Consider the following 11708-nt stretch of genomic DNA (forward strand, 5'->3'; position numbering starts at 1 on the left):
GTTTCCTATATTCATCGTGTACATTGCAATTGTTTAACCGAATGCCTGTTCGAACAGCCAGGTTTTTAGTTTTCTTCGAAACACCATTAACGAAGGGGCTGATCTAATGTCCATGGGAAGGGCGTTCCACAGCCGAGGGGCCACCACAGAAAAGGCCCTGTCCCTCGTCCCCACCAGCTGTGCCTGTGATGCAGGCGGGATTGAGAGCAGGGCCTCCCCAGAAGATCTTAGAGTCCTGGTGGGTTCATAAGCAGAGATACGTTCGGATAGGTAGCTTGGGCCAGAACCGTTTAGGGCTTTAAAGGCCAACGCCAGCACTTTGAATTGAGCCCGGTAGCAAATCAGCAGCCAGTGGAGCTGGTGCAGCAAAGGAGTTGTATGCTCCCTGCGCTCCGCTCCTGTTAGTATCGTGGCTGCCACACGTTGGACTAGTTGGAGCTTCCGAGCCGTCTTCAAAGGCAACCCCACGTAGAGAGCGTTGCAGTAGTCTAAACGGGATGTAATCAGAGCGTGGCCATGAAAGCCTTCGACAATACAGAGAAGCAGGTTATTTGCGGAGGGGGGCTCATTAAAACGGGGGTTGTGGAATCAAACTTTCCCACAAGCGGAGTGGGGACATAGACTCCAATGACAAAACGTTAAGGCTAAGGAATAGTGTGAGGTTGTATACCTACTCACCAAAGGTGCAGCGGAAGAGCCAGGTTTTAAGGTTCTTTTTAAAGGTTTCTAGGGTAGGGTCTTTCCTAATTTCTCCAGGTAATGAATAAATATATACATTTTTATTGGGTCAAAGGGAGTCTTTTCTGTAAAAGGAAGTGACTTTGCATCACTTGTTTTAAAATAAAATATCTCCTGGGCAGAAATAACCCCAAAAACATTACATTACATTAGGCTTTTGGGGTGTAACTTCACCATAGAAGGCAATAATTGCAGTCAACAAGCGATTTGCTATCATTTCCTTCCAAGCTCTGAATTATGCAGCCTGAAGCCACATGTCTGCTATTTCCATACGAAGAATCAAGGTGTGCAGTCTTTTCTAAATGTGCATAATGAATGGGTGTGCTTAACTAGTAAGAAACAAAGAAATTGTAGATAGGGATTAAATGTCTTTTGAGTGTGTTGTTGTAGGTTTTCCGGGCTATATGGCCATGTTCTAGAGGCATTTTCTCCTGACGTTTCGCCTGCATCTATGGCAAGCATCCTCAGAGGTAGTGAGGTCTGTTGGAAGTAGAGTGTATTTTTGAGTGTATTTTTGGTGTACTCGGGCTGCCCCCTGTTGGAAACGGAGAGCTTTCGTTTATGTTTTTTCCACTTGATATTGCAGCCTTATCCTGTCAAAACATAATAAAATTGTAACTTAATGAGACACAACATTATCCCGTATGTGGTATAACTGTTACTAATAATATTTATCTAGTTGTAAAGCTGTGGCCTGTATATTTACATTGGAGTTGTTTTTGCTGGTAACAATTTCCTAGTTAATAATTAGTTTTGAGAAACAGGATCATACTATATTACTGTTTTTGGCTGGGCCTTGCAACTGCAGTTAATGTTCCAGGTTTATATGTACACACACACACACACTTCAACAGAACAACTCAAAAAGGGCTATAGCTTCGTATAATCAATGTTCTATACTTCACAACAATTCTTATTTTTGTAGTTTAAATTTCTCTCTACATCTATCAGACAGATGGCAAGCTATTTAACCTCAGCAGACTGAAAGCCAAAACCAAGGTTACAACAACATCTGTTATAGAACTCCAGTATGCTGATGACAACGTTGTCCATGTGCATTCAGAAGAAGACCTACAAGCCACTCTAAACACCATTGCCACAGAATAAAACTCATTGCAGGGTATATTGCTCAACAAAGAATAGCTGATCCACCCCTCCAGAAGACTGTTGGTGAATTTCTCACCTCAAAAGTTGAGCTTTTTTTGATAATTTAAACCCAACCGCCTGACGAAGGCTCTTGTGAGTTGAAACCGGTTGCAGGTTGCAGTCAATTCATGTGACTACTGGAGTCTACTCATATGTAATAAAGAACAGGACATTTTCTCAAACGAGGACTTTGTTTTATACTTCAAGAGAAGAACCAGTTGTTTCTACTTAATGTGAATGTGGCAGTTTTTTTATATGTGTATTTGTAATATATACATTGGGTTAATTTAGTTATTTTCATATTACCACAGTCAGTGGATTTTGGTCTCCACAAGCTCTTTAACCTCAGCAGTCTGAAAGCCAAAACCAACAACATCTGTTATAGAACTCCAGTATGCTGATGACAACGTTGTCTGTGCACATTCAGAAGAAGACCTACAAGCTACTCTAAACACCATCGCAGAAGCATGTGAGAAGCTTGGTCTGTCATTTAACATCAAGAAAACCAAAGTGCTCTTTCAGCTGTCACCAGCCAATTCCTCTCCAATGCCAGAAATACAGCTTAATGGTGTAACATTAGAAAATGTTGACCATTTCCGCTACCTTGGCAGCCACCTCTCCACCAAAGTCAACATTGATACTGAAATACAACACCACCTGAGCTCTATTGGGAGGGATAGCCAATACTCCAGAGGACAGGACCAGGATTCAAAGCAATCTTGACAGATTAGAGAGATGGGCCAAAACTAACAAAATGAAGTTCAACAGTGATAAATGCAAGGTACTCCACTTTGGCAGGAAAAATGAAATGCAAAGATACAGAATGGGGGACAATGCCTGGCTCGAGAACAGTACGTGTGAAAAAGATCTTGGAGTCCTCGTGGACAACAAGTTAAACATGAGCCAACAATGTGATGTGGCGGCAAAAAGCCAATGGGATTTTGGCCTGCATCAATAGGAGCATAGTGTCTAGATCTAGGGAAGTCATGCTACCCCTCTATTCTGCTTTGGTTAGACCACACCTGGAATATTGTGTCCAATTCTGGGCACCAAAATTCAAGAGAGATATTGACAAGCTGGAATGTGTCCAGAGGAGGGCGACTAAAATGATCAAGGGTCTGGAGAACAAGCCCTATGAGGAGCGGCTTAAGGAGCTGGGCATGTTTAGCCTGAAGAAGAGAAGGCTGAGAAGAGATATGATAGCCATGTATAAATATGTGAGAGGAAGCCACAGGGAGGAGGGAGCAGGCTTATTTTCTGCTTCCTTGGAAACTAGGACATGGAACAATGGCTTCATACTACAAGAAAGGAGATTCCATCTGAACATGAGGAAGAACTTCCTGCCTGTGAGAGCTGTTCAGCAGTGGAACTCTCTGCCCCGGAGTGTGGTGGAGGCTCCTTCTTTGGAAGCTTTTAAACAGAGGCTGGATGGCCATCTGTCAGGGGTGATTTGAATGCAATATTCCTGTTTCTTGGCAGGGGGTTGGACTGGATGGCCCACGAGGTCTCTTCCAACTCTTTGATTCTATGATTTGATTCTATGAGTGCAGCATTTTTCCGAATGAAGCAAAGAGTATTTGAGAATCAGGACATCCGTAGGGATACCAGTGTTCTTGTTTATAAAGCTATTGTCCTCCCAACCCTGCTATACACCTTAACGATGGGCTCAAACCCACCTTAAAAACTCTGACATAGACACTGAGAACTGGGAAGCCCTGGCCCTTGAGTGCTCCAGCTGGAGGTCAGCTGTGACCAGCAGTGCTGTAGAATTTGAAGAGCCACGAATGGAGGGTGAAAGAGAGAAATGTGCCAAGAGGAAGGTACGTCAAGCCAACCCTGACCGAGACCGCCTTCCACCTGGAAACTGATGCCCTCACTGCGGGAGAACATGCAGATCAAGAATAGAGCTCCACAGTCACCTACGGACCCACCTCCAGTACAGTGATCTTGGATGGCACTCTTACTCAGACAACAAGGGATCGCCTAAGTAAGTAATTAAGTTCACATTACAAACCTAAAAGTTACCCTTAGCTTGCAGTCCTATGCTTCTTATTTGTAAAAGGTTTTTATTATGATCTGTGAGCCTTGAATCTAATAACAACTTGTGAAAGTATTCTTGAACACTTTAGTTATAATTGAATATGCACACAAATATAGTCAGTTACACACAAGACAGGCTCTGTAGGTTTGTTCTTTAAGTTGAAATTGTATGTAAGTCAGAACATATACATCTTTTAAGTGTAACTCGAGCCATATATATGCGAGCATGTGTGTGAGAGTGTGTGTGTCTATGTAAGCTTTGGATATAATAGGGGAATGTTAACACCTTTGAAGTGTTTGTTTTGCTCTCTGTGCCCCTTCACTTTGTATCCCTGTGATAATTGGATTTTGAAAAAAAATTAACTTATTGTGGAAACAAGGATTGGTGAGAAAGCTCCAGTCTCTTTCAGGCAGGCACTATATCCCAGGATTTGATCTCAGGTTTTCTGCTTATCCCAGATTATCTGTCAGTGTGGACTCATATAATCCAGTTTAAAGTAGAAAACCTGGGATCAGATCCTGGGATATAGGGCCTCTCTGGAAGGGCTCTGAGACAGCTTTTCCCCATGACAGCTCTTCCAGGAGTGAACATCCCTGTCTAGGAGTAGATTTCTCTCACTTCCTGTTGTCTTGTAATCAAGCTACGGTATTCCCCCCCCCCCCATCAAAAAACGTATGTGTGTGTGTATACACACACACACACACACACACACATACTTTTTATTACAAACCTTTTCCGGAGATTAGAAGTTGTGAAATTTCAAAGCTTTAAGATTGGGAACAGATGTAGCAGTAGCTGTATTCCATAAACTCTATAGTGTCTACTCTAACCCTTGATAAATTGTATCAATTTGATTGTTTCTGTATCTTTCTTACAGTACACTGTATCATTTTTTGACATGAAGTATTTCTTATATATGTATCTAAAATGGAACTTGAAGGCAGCCACCTTCCTGTGACCCTGTCTGCATAATCTCTTGGGAACAAGGACTTGGTCAAATCCCTCTGGCTATTTCCCAAGCCAAATAACTACCAAAACAATTGAGTGTAGGTAAAGATAGGTGATCTTCTTTATCAGCCAGGTACACTCGGGATATTTGTCATTTAAACTTTATCAGCCAGGTAAAAGGTAAAGGTAAAGGTAGTCCCCTGACATTAAGTCCAGTCATGTCTGACTCTGGGGTGTGGTGCTCATCTCCATTTCTAAGCCAAAGAGCCAGCGTTGTCCATAGACACCTCCAAGGTCATGTGGCCGGCATGACTGCATGGAGCGCTGTTACCTTCCCGCCGGAGCGGTACCTATTGATCTACTCACATTTGCATGTTTTTGAACTGCTAGGTTGGCAGAAGCTAGGGCTGACAGCAGACGCTCATGCCGCTCCCCCGGAATCGAACCTGCGACCTTTCGATCAACAAGCTCGGTAGCTCAGTGCTTTAACCCACTGCGCCACCGGGGGCTCCATCAGCCAGGTACACTCAGAATATTTGTCATTTAAACTTCTTTTCTTTCTTTTTCTTTTTCCTTCTAAGCTTTTACCTCTTCTCTCTTTCTCTCCCCTTCTTGTCCCATTCCTCTTTTCTTCACTATTACAATGAAATGTCCCGTCCCCCCCCTCCCCACTTTTGCTGTAAATATCACTTAAATGCACAATAAAAACTATTTAAAAATAAATAAATAAATAAACTGAGGCTGAGAATCTGCTGCTCCCACAGAAGAGAGGACTCAGAACACACATTGACATTCTATAGTGGCAGCTAAGTCCTTGATTGTCCAAAATTGACACTTGTTTCTCGAGCCTTACACCTTTGTCTTTATGCCCGGCACCTTTTATTTTGCACGGAACTGGAATTTCAAAATTCATCAGCATATCTGTACCATTGTTTTCTCATGGACTGCGCCCTTCCCGAGGGCACCTCTGCAGCTGATTGGCTCCTTGCATAGAGCAATCCCTGGCTGATGTTTTCCCCAACCTTGGGAATTATTTATTTATTTATTTACTTCATTTATATACTGCTTTTCTCAGCTCTCAGGCGACTCAAAGCGGTTAACAACAGCAAAATTCAATGCAAAAACATCACAAAACAAATATGGGACAGTTAAAAACAGTAGCATCATCAACGATTAAACATCAATATAACGATCATTAGCGTCTCATTAGTAAAATCAGAATCCAATCTCATCATCCATTATTCCGTATTCCTATATTCAATTACACTGCTTAATCAAATACTTGTTCGAACAGCCAGGTCTTCACTTTCTTCCGAAACGCCAACAGGGAGGGGGCCGATCTGATATATGTAGGCAGGGCGTTCCACAGCCAAGGGGCCACCACTGAGAAGGCCCTGTCTCTTGTTCCCGCCAGGCACACCTGTGATGCAGGAGAGACAGAGAGCAGGGCCTCCCCAGATTATCTTAATGTCCTAGTTGGTCCATAGGAGGAAATGTGTTTGGAGAGATAAGTAGAGCCAGAACCGTTTAGGGCTTTATAGGCTAACGCCAGCACTTTGAATTGTGCCCGGTAGCAAACTGGCACCCAGTGGAGCTGGTGCAACAGAGGAGTTGTATGCTCCCTGAGTGCCACTCCTGTTAGCAACCTGGCTGCTGAACACTGGACCATTTGAAGCGTCCGAGCAGTCTTCAAAGGCAACCCCACGTAGAGAACATTGCAGTAGTCTGTATGGGATGTAACCAGAGCATGGACTACCGTGGTCAAGTCAGACTTCCCAAGGTACGGGTACAGCTGGCGCACAAGTTTTAATTGTGCGAATGCTCCCCTGTCAGCACTGAAACCTGAGGTTACAGGCTCAGCAATGAGTCCAGGATCACACCCGCCTAGAGGTGGAACCCCCAGCCAATCCCTGTGCAGATCCTTGCCAGCCTCTTTCTCAACCAATCAGGAGGGAGAGAGGGAGATTTGAATGGCTGTCAGCACTGTATAAGATATCTTGCACTTCTCTGTATGTTTAAGTTTGCACGTTTTAAAAAACATTTTTTATTATAGTTTTTCAAAAGTACATCTGAAGGGTTGTTAATCATCAGCATTTCCAATTTTTATGTTAAAAGTTTTGGGGTTGGGATAGGGGGTAGGTGAAAGGACGAAGGGAGTGTTGGGGTGTGTGAACTTGAACCTGATTCTTTGATTGTATTTCCTGATGCCACTGTAGATGTCAATGTGAATTCTGAGGCCAATTTAGATGATGATGGTTTGAGTAGTGAAAATCCTACAGCCTTGGAAAATGAAAGTCAGAATTCCCATGAGAACATGCATTCTGAGCCGAGCGGAGACATTTCACTCCCTTTTCCTCCCAGTCTTAGTTCTCCAGAGAATCTAACACCTGGTCTCCCTAATGAGGATAGGCGGGGGCAGATTTGGCAGAGCCGGGGTGAAGCACAAAATTTACGTAGGTCAGCCAGATTGAGAGAAATGCAAACAAAAACTTCAGGCATGTCATGCAATAGATTTCTCGGCCTTAAGTATGCCTGGCCTGAATGCAGCTTCAGACCAAGCATCGTTCCAGATTCATGTGCAAGCTTTTCCAGGTCTCCTGATTCAAGTGGCCTTCAGGTGGTTTTCTAGTTGTCCCAAGTACAGTTAGTGGATTGCTAACAGGTTCCAGGATTCAGCAGTTTTGCTGTGGATTTCAGGATCTTGTTTGTGGACATTTCTTGTTCCTGATTTTTACTGTGACTTTTTACCTTTGCATATTTCTTCTATTTTGTATTCATCTTTCATCAATAAAAAGGATTGTTTTCCTGAAGTCAAGTGTGGTGGATTGTTGTCTGAGGGTCCAGTTTCCTGCTCTGGGTTGCAACAGGGAGTAAAGGGGAAGAGAGAGAGAAAAGGGAAGAGAAAAAAAAGTGGTAAAGTGAGGGGGAGCGGTTAAGTGAGTGTGGCCGGAATTGAGTGAAGAAAGGTTAGTATTATTTGTATTTATTCATTTTCCCCCTTGTGGCTATTAGTAGTGGTATTAGATTGACGAATTTTTCTCCTCTCGGGGCTGTGGTTAGTTGAGGTTGAAGTATCCTTTGATTGAAGACCATTCTGTAGCAATTGGATCTGTGTTTTGTTTAGTTTTCAGAAGTTGAGTGAAATTGTCCATGTTCATAATATCTAATAGCTTGAGCGTCCATTTGTCTAAGGTTGGTGTCTCTTTGAGCTTCCATTTTCTTGCGAAGACCATTCTCGCCGCCGTAGCCATATGGAAAAATAGCCTATCTTTGTTCTTGCACCTTTTGAAGCAAATTACTTGTACTTGCAACCTTGGGAATTACTTGCACTTGCAAGCTTGGGAAACCTCTGTGGCTTGTCTTTGACCTGGTGGGTTTCTCTGTCCTGGTCTATCAGGTTTAGCATACGCTCACCAAGCATGGACTCTTTAACCACGGTCCTAGCTGAAATCAGTACAGTCTCGCCCCCGTTCTTAACTATAAGTTGTTTGGAAGTTTGATGTTTGTAACTCAGGGACTGCCTGTTATCTTAAGCATTAAATGCTGGCCAGTAATTGAAGTAGCATCTTGGGAAAGTCCTAGCAATGCCCAAACTGCATTAATTATTAACAGTGTAGATGCACCAAAGCCCTGGATTTGGGAGCTTTGGTGCATCTACACTGTTAATAATTAATGCTTTTGGGCCCATTTGAACTGCCATGGTTCAATGCTATGGAATCCAGAGAGTTGTAGTTTGGTGAGTCTCCAGCACTCTTTGGCAGAAAAGGCAAAACTACAACTCCCATGATTCCATACCACCGAACCATGGCAATTAAGAGTAAAATCAACTGTATTCATTTGTGTGTGGATGCACTTCTTTAGGACACAATGCTATGCCATTTTCCCTGAAAGTGAACACCACTGCACACAATAGGACAGTGGTTCTCAGCCTTGCTAATCCCGTGACCCCTTAATGCAGTTCCATATCTTGTGGTGACCCCCAATCATAATATTGTTTTCGTTGCTACTTGATACCTGTCATTTTACTACTGTTATAAATCGTAATGTAAATATCTGATATGCAGGATGTATTTTCATTCACTGGACTAAATTGAGCACAAATACCTAATATGCCCAAATGTGAATGCTAATGGGGTTGGGGGGAAGATTGATTTTGTAATTTGGGAGTTGTAGTTGCTGGGATTTATAGTTCACCTACAATCAAAGAGCATTCTGAACTCCACCAGCGATAGATTTAAACCGAACTTGGCACACAGAACTCCCATGACCAACAGAAAACATTGGAAGGGTTTGGTGAGCATTGACCTTGAGTTTGGGAGTTGTAGTTCACCTATATCCAGAGGAGTGCTGTGGATTCATGCAATGATGGATCTGGACCAAACTTGGCACGAATACTTAATACTCCAAAATGTGAACACTGGTGGAGTCTGGGGAAAATAGACCTTGACATTTGGGCTTTGTAGTTGTTGGGATTTATAGTTCACCTACAATCAAAGAGCATTCTGAACTCGACCAACAATAGAATTGGGTCAAACTTCCCACACAGAATCCCAATGACCAACAGAAAATACTATGTTTTCTGATGGTCTTTGGCGACCCCTTTGACACCCCCTCACGACCCCCTCAGGGGTCCCGACCCCCAGGTTGAGAAACACTGCAATAGGAGTTATTTTCAAGTAAACATTACAACACTGTGTCTTTAGCCCACTGCGAATGGAAATGCAGAAGCGTTCCTCTAATATCCGTTAGCAGCAGCGCCAAACTCATGCTTTCAGCTTCCTGTCGGAAGACAGGAAACTGAGTCATGCACTTGTCAAATGCAAACATTTCCACCCCGTTTGATTAGATTTTGATTTCTGGGCCAGTTCAACCTATAGAAACCGATAAACTAGCGGTATCCATGTTAGTTAAACAGACAAGAATTTAATACATAGACATAATTACTTTTTTTAGGGAGTTCAAAATATGGGGAAAGCACAATGGACTTCTGAAATCCATTGTGCATGTCTATGAAACTTATCTATACAAAGTTCCTATTTCTTTAGTTGCCAAACCAAAGTAAACAGAAGCACACACGTACATACAAACAGGATTGGCTTGGCAGCAGGGCACTCCCCCCCCCCCCCCCCCGGCGCCCTTCATAATCGTCATAGCCAATCTGTGAAGGGGTTGAATGGAAAATACTGATTATCCCAAAAATATGCACTAGAAAAGTAGGGATCTGAAGCTGGATTTCATTCTATTAATAACTTGATGCTGCACTACGTCTCATATCTCTTTTCAGAATTTGCATCTTAGTCTTTTTCTCTCTTTCCTCCTGGGGTGCGGAATTAACACAGTTTGATACAACTGTAAGTGCTGCAACTCAATGCTCTACAACAGGCATCCTCAAATTGCAGCCCTCCAACTCCCAAAATTCCTGATCATTGAACAAGCTGGCTAAGGCTCTGGAAGTTGGAGGCTCAAACAGCTGGGAAGCTACAGTATGAGGATGCCTGCAAAAGAATCATAGGAATTATCATAGGAATTATAGTTTTACAAGGTCGATTTAAACCTTATCGGCCAAAGACTGCTGTCAAAGACTGCCCACCAAGCTTGGACAGTTTCCAGCCATTCTGGGAGCTGAAATCCAAAACACCTTGGGGGCCAGTGGTTGGGAACCTGGGAATGGACTATTGTTGTTCATTCGTTCAGTCGTCTCCAACTCTTCGTGAAATCATGGACCAGCCCATGCCAGAGCTCTCTGTCAGCCGTCACCACCCCCAGCTCCTTCAAGGTCAGTCCAGTCACTTCAAGGATGCCATCCATCCATCTTGCCCTTGGTCGGCCCCTCTTCCTTTTACCTTCTACTTTCCCCAGCATAATTGTCTTCTCTAGGCTTTGCTGTACTCATTTTAATATTTAGTGCTAGACTAGCCGCCCCCTGCCACGCGTTGCAGTGGCCCACTCTGGTGGTCATGGGGGTTCTGCGTGGGAGGTTTGGCCCAATTCTATCGTTGGTGGGGTTCAGAATGCTCTGTGATTGTAGGTGAACTATAAATCCCAGCAACTACAACTCCCAAATGTCAAGGTCTATTTTCTCCAAACTCCACCAGTGTTCACATTTGGGCATATTGGGTATTCGTGTAGAGTTTGGCCCAAACTCATATAGGGATTTGTAGGTAACAACCTGCACCTTGAAGTGAGCTTAGAAAATTGTCGGAAGCCATTGTAGCTGCTCAAGTAGGGGCATAGTCCAAACTCTAGTTTGGACTAAAACATCATTGTTTTAGTCCACAGTGATCTCTGGATGTAGGTGAATTACAACTCCAAAACCAAAGGACATGGCCCACCAAACCCTTCCAGTATTTTCTGTTGGTCATGGGAGAACTGTGTGCCAAGTTTGGTTCAATTCCATCGTTGGTGGGGTTCAGAATGCTCTTTGATTGTAGGTGAACTATAAATCCCAGCAACTACAACTCCCAAATGACAAAATCTATTTTTCTGAGCGAAGGTCATACATTGTGTTGTTAGGTGTCTTGTGTCCAAATTTGGTGTCAATTCGTCCAGTGCTTTTTTGAGTTCTGTTAATCCCACAAACGAACATTACCTTTTTATTTATATAGATTGTGACACTTCAGGATCATGTATAGTTCCTTCACAGATGCCCTTCTACACTGCCCTCTAAAATCCAGAACTTAGTTTTGAACTAGATTATATGGCAGCGTAGATTCATATGATCCAGTTCAAAGCGGAAAATGTGGATTATCTGCTTTGATAATCAGGATTATATTGGAAGTAGGAGGGTCCTGAGAGTCTACACTGTAATATAATCCAGTTCAAAGTAGATATTCTG

This window comes from Anolis sagrei, chromosome 2 (assembly GCF_037176765.1).
Source record: "Anolis sagrei isolate rAnoSag1 chromosome 2, rAnoSag1.mat, whole genome shotgun sequence".
Taxonomy (NCBI): Eukaryota; Metazoa; Chordata; class Lepidosauria; order Squamata; family Dactyloidae; genus Anolis; species Anolis sagrei.